Source organism: Bison bison, unplaced genomic scaffold, assembly GCF_000754665.1.
Source record: "Bison bison bison isolate TAMUID 2011002044 unplaced genomic scaffold, Bison_UMD1.0 scf7180017864499, whole genome shotgun sequence".
Classification (NCBI taxonomy): domain Eukaryota; kingdom Metazoa; phylum Chordata; class Mammalia; order Artiodactyla; family Bovidae; genus Bison; species Bison bison.
The window spans coordinates 5,723,136-5,728,882 of NW_011495058.1; positions in this window are offsets into that span (position 1 = coordinate 5,723,136).

Here is a 5,747-nt window from a genome sequence, read left to right on the forward strand (position 1 = left end):
CATCTATTTCCCATGAAGTGATGGGACCGAATACCATGATCTTTGTTTTCTGAATGTTGAGCTTTAAGCCAACTTTTTCACTCTCCACTTTCACTTTCATCAAGAGGTTTTTTAGTTCCTCTTCACTTTCTGCCATAAGGGTGGTGTCATCTGCATATCTGAGGTTATTGATATTTCTCCTGGCAATCTTGATTCCAGCTTGTGCTTCTCCCCAGTGAACTTTTTGGAATTGTCATTCACTTGTATGAATCTCTTAAAAAAGAATCCCTCCTATATATACCTTTTTAGTGAGTATTTTGGAGAAGGAAATGGCAACCCACTCTAGTGTTCTTGCCTGGAGAATCCCATGGATGGAGAAGCCTGGTAGGCTGCAGTCCATGGGGTCGCACAGAGTCGGACACGACTGAAGCGACTTGGCAGTGAGTATTTTAATTCTTGGACTCTCTCTTTTTACAAATTTTATTACTTTAAATAGAGGATAATTATTTTAGTTGGAGGATAATTGCTTTACAATGTTGTGTTAGTTTCTTCTGTCCAGCAATGTGATCTCTCCCGAAGGTGAGTATTCACCTATCATTTAGTGTTGAGGGCCTTGAACTCAAAATGTAGGGGGTGATTGAATAAAAGGTTAGATAATTTGTTAGGAAGTACTTGAAGCACAGAGTAACCTGCCCATCACGAAGATGACTGTCTAGAGGAAGCAAATTCAGGAATAACTTTTTTTTTTCTTGTACAGTGTAATTTTGAGAAGAAATGCTGCTGCTTGCTGGTGCCTTGTTTGCCTAAAAAATATTTAACTCATAGAAAAAATATCTGGGAACTCGTGATGTGTTCCAGAAGTATCTTTCAACAAAGCAATGCAACTGCAAGGTTGTCAAGACAAGTGGAAACAGATAAGAATGAGTCAATGTGGTATTTAAGCAAGTTAGAAAGTGAGGAGAAGGCAATGGTACCCCACTCCAGTCCTCTTGCCTGGAAAATCCCATGGACGGAGGAGCCTGGTAGGCTGCAGTCCATGGGGTCGGGAAGAGTCGGACACGACTGAGCGACTTCACTCTCACTTTTCACTTTCATGCATTGGAGAAGGAAATGGCAACCCACTCCAGTATTCTTGCCTGGAGAATCCCAGGGACAGGGGAGCCTGGTGGGCTGCCGTCTATGGGGTCGCACAGAGTCGGACACGACTGAAGTGACTTAGTAGTAGTAGTAGTAATAGTAGTAGTAGAAAGTGAGGATGGATTCACAGTGGCTACATATCTCTTCAATTAATTTAATAAATACATCTGCAGAATTTTTTACAAAGGATGTTTTATCCAGCAGTCCTATTGTTAACCTTAGGACTTTCCAATCCTTAGCTTTCTGATCATATTTTTTTTTCAATTTGGGAATTAGAACAGAGCATTGTCCTGATGGACTAATGCACATCACTATGACCTGGCAGACAAAACTGGTCTTGTTTCCACCACAGCAATTTTATGAATTGGTCTCAAGTTACAAATACTCTGAGCACCCATGACATCCTGGGAATCTGAGTGGTGCGAGCCTGTGTCTCCATGTTTCTATGGTAACTCCAACACACATAATAAGCCAAGTGATCAGAAATAAATCAGTCTACTATGTTCTTAATTTCCTTAAGAAAAACTCCAGGTGTGCATGTATGTATTTTAACTGCAAGCCAAGCTTCAGAGAAAAGTGTGAATTATATATACAATATACATGCCACACACACAGAAAAATGTGTGTATATTCTACAAGAATGCCACATGTATGTAGTATACTGTACACATGTAAAAAGAGGCACTGACTTCATAAAATGCTGAAAGCTATTCCGGCTATCTCTACACCCAACAGTAAACCAGCATTAAGTGAATAAAGTACGTGAGAAAAAGCACAGGATCAAACCAGCAGATGCAGGCTTAGAACTAGCTCAGAGATTTTCCTGGTGTTTGATATTTTGGAAATCTGTGTTCTCTAATGACCAGTTTCATATAAGGCTACTTCCAGTGTCAAGGTGGAGGCAGTATTTATAATTCTCCAACATATGAGAGAATGGGAAACCAGATGTTACCTGCATACAAGGCTTTAACTCCCTGGGTGCAGTCTGTCCTGAGCCACAGAGTAAGGAGGGCGCCGGTGCTGACGCTGAAGAAATGCAGCTGAAATCCTGGTAACTAGCATGCTTGGGCCTGTTGTTCCTCCTGACAGCTGCGGGGTGTCTCAACGTTTCCCAAGAGACCACAGCTGACTCCTGAGTCCTCCACCTGGAGAGTAGCCTCCAGGCTTTGCATTCCTGCCCCAAGTCGACTTCCAGCCCCTTCAAAGGGGCCCCGCCAGCAGGAAATCTCCTTTGAACAACGTGGGGGCCGCCTGCGGGCCGGGTCCTGGTCCTGGCAGGCCGAGGAAGGCAAACAGGAGCCCAAAGGATGCTCCCAAGGCTTGGGGTGTGTAGGGCAGCAAGCGGGATGCCAGGGTCGCGCTGGTGGATGCCAGCGTCTCAGAAAACCAGAACCGCAGAGTCCACTGGGTGGGTACCACGGCATGAACCACACTCTCGCGAGGAAGCCAACCGCAAGGGCTCTTGGGAGATCACAGCCTCAGCCCCACCTCCGCCTCTCCGTTTTAGTATCTTTTTTTTTAAAGATTTTTTTTTGATGTAGATAATTTTTAAAGTCTTTATTGCATTTGTTATATAATATTGTTTCTGTTTTATGTTCTGAGGTTCTTTTGGATGCAAGGCATGTGGGATCTTAGCTCCCCCACCAGGGATCAAACTCACACCCCCTGCATTGAAAGGTGAAGTTTTACCCGCTTGAGCACCAGGGATGCCCTTCTTTGGCTCTCTTATGTACTGTGAATATTTTCCCAGTTTATCATTTTTATTTGCATATTTTTATATATAATCATTAACATCTTTTTGTTTTTGCAGTGTTGTGCATTAAGGGTCATATATCAAGTTGCTTTCCATGCCTCTTCCTCCTCCCCCAGGGTTATGTGTTCTAGATTTTCTTCATGGGCTTTAAATCATCCCACACCTACATTTAATTATCTGATTTATTGGCGTTTATTTTTACAATACTCTATGAAATAGTATCCAACCTTTTCTTCCAGAACTTAACCAGATGTTATAACTTAATCTGTTGATAAATTGCTTTTCTACTTTGTTTAATTATTTTCTATTAAAGTATAATACACAAAGAGACTGCATAAATCATATAAATGCAGTCCAATGAGTTGTCTAAGTGAACACATTCATGAAAATACCCCAGTAGCTCAAGAACCAGAACGCGGCCAGCACCTAGGACACCCACTGCCAGGCTTTTTCTTAGTCACTGTGTTTCTTCCCCACCAAAGGTTACTGCTATATGTACAGATGAACCCACATATTCTCTTGTGATGTGCTCTCTTCCACTTCAAGTTATACTTGTGAAATTCAGGTTGTGCTAATGTATATTTTGTTGTATAGTATTTTATTATTTGAATATTTCACAATTTATCTCTTCTACCATTGGTGGACATTTGGGTTGTTTCCAACTTTGGGCTAGATTGCTACTGTAAACATTCTTGTATATATATAATACAAGTTTCTGTTAAGTATACATGTACATAAGGATGAAATTGCTGGACCATGTCATAAAATTTTGCCAAACAGTTTTAAGGTGATACACAAATTTGCATTACTTTCAGCATGAGAATTTCAGGTATTCAGTATCTTCAGCAGTGTTTATTATTGTTACTCTTTTTAATCTTAGCTCTTTTGGTGAAGGTATTGACTTATTTAGCTATAGTTTTCACTTATTTTATGACTAATAAAGTTGAGAACACTTTCATAGATGTATTGGCCATTGGATATAATTTTTTGTAAAGTGTGTGTTTAATTCTATTGCCCACTGTTTTAGTGGATTCCGTGTCTTTTTCTTATTGGTGTATTGGAACTTTTATGCATTCTGGAAAAAAATCCCTCGTGTTTATGGATATATATATGTCACAATATCTTAGTATATGCTGTGACAGTTTTGTCACCCTTTATATGTTTCCTAGGTCTGATGTGACAAACTAGCACAGACTTGGTGGCTTGAAACAGCAGATTTTTTTTTCTCTCTCACAGTTCTGAAGGCCATAAGGCCAAAGTCAAAGTGCAGGCAAGGTGAGTTCCTTCTGAAGATTCTGAGGAAGAATCTATTCTGTGCCTCTCTCCTAGTTTCTGGTGACTCCAGGTGTTCTTTGTTTTCTTTGACTTTTCTTGTAAACATATCATTTCAATATCTGACTCCATATTAACATTGTGGTGGTTTAATCGCTAAGTCGAGTCCAACTCTTGCAACCCCATGGATTGTAGCCTGCCAGGCTCCTCTGTCCATGGGATTCTCCAGCCAGGAATACTGGAGTGGGTTGCCATTCCCTCCTCCAGGGGATGTTCCCAACCCAGGGATCAAACCAAGGTCTCCTGCATTGCAGGCAGATTCTTTACTGACTGAGCTATGAGGGATATTAACATTATCCCTTGTGTAACTGTCTCTGTCTCTACAAAGTGCTCTCTTCTGTGCCTCCATGTCTGTTCCTCGTCTTCTTTATTTCCCATCATTGGACTCAAAGTGAAAGAAAGAAAGTGATATTGCTCAGTCCTGTCTGACTCTTTGCAACCCCATGGACTGTAGCCTATCAGGCTCCTCCATCCATGGGATTCTCTAGGCAGAAATACTGGAGTGGGTTGCCATTTCCTTCTCCAGGAGATCTTCCCAACCCAGGGATTGAACCCGGGTCCCTCATAGCTCACTGGACTCAGGGCCCACCCTAATCCATGATGATCCCATCCTGAAATCTTCAAATCAATCACATCTTTGCCATGTAAGGTTAGTTAATATTCATGGGTTCCAGGTGAACTGAATTTGAGTAAATACCATTAAACCGCTGCTGCTGCTGCTAAGTCACTTCAGTCGTGTCCAACTCTGTGTGACCCCATAGATGGCAGCCCACCAGGCTCCCCCGTCCCTGGGATTCTCCAGGCAAGAACACTGGAGTGGGTTGCCATTTCCTTCTCCAATGCATGAAAGTGAAAAGTGAAAGTGAAGTCGCTCAGTAATGTCTGACTCTTGGCGACCCCGTGGACTGCAGCCCACCAGGCTCCTCCATCCATGGGATTTTCCAGGCAAGAGTACTGGAGTGGGGTGCCATTGCCTTCTCCGATTAAACCACTACATTCTCATAATTGTATTTTTTCCCTCATGGTTGGCTCCTTTTTGCAGCCCTTTAAAGAAGTCTTTTCCTCCTCCCTTACTCTTACCATCATGAAGATATTCTCTTATGTTATATTCTAGAGAAGCTAACACATTTAGATATATCATCCATCAGCAGTTAATAGTTGTGCAAGGTAAAGTAAAGTGTCAAATTTCACTCCACTCCAAACAGACGTTTAACTGACGAAGGAACACTATTAAACAGAACATTCTTTTTGCACTATTCTGTAGTATCAGTCATAAATTAATGCCAATTAAGTGTTCTTTCTGGACATTTCTGAAAGATTTGTCCGTCAGTCAGTCCTTAGATCATTCCCACACTATCTTAATTACTGTAGGTTTATAGGTCCTGATATTCAATAGTGGAAGGTCTCTTTCTTTTTCAAGATTGTCATGACTATAAGGTGGTTCCTTCCATTTCCATGTAAATTACAAAATCATCTTATTTTGCTTCTCTCAAAATGCTTGAATTTTGATTGGGGTTGCATTGAATCTTCCATCAATTTTAGGGTA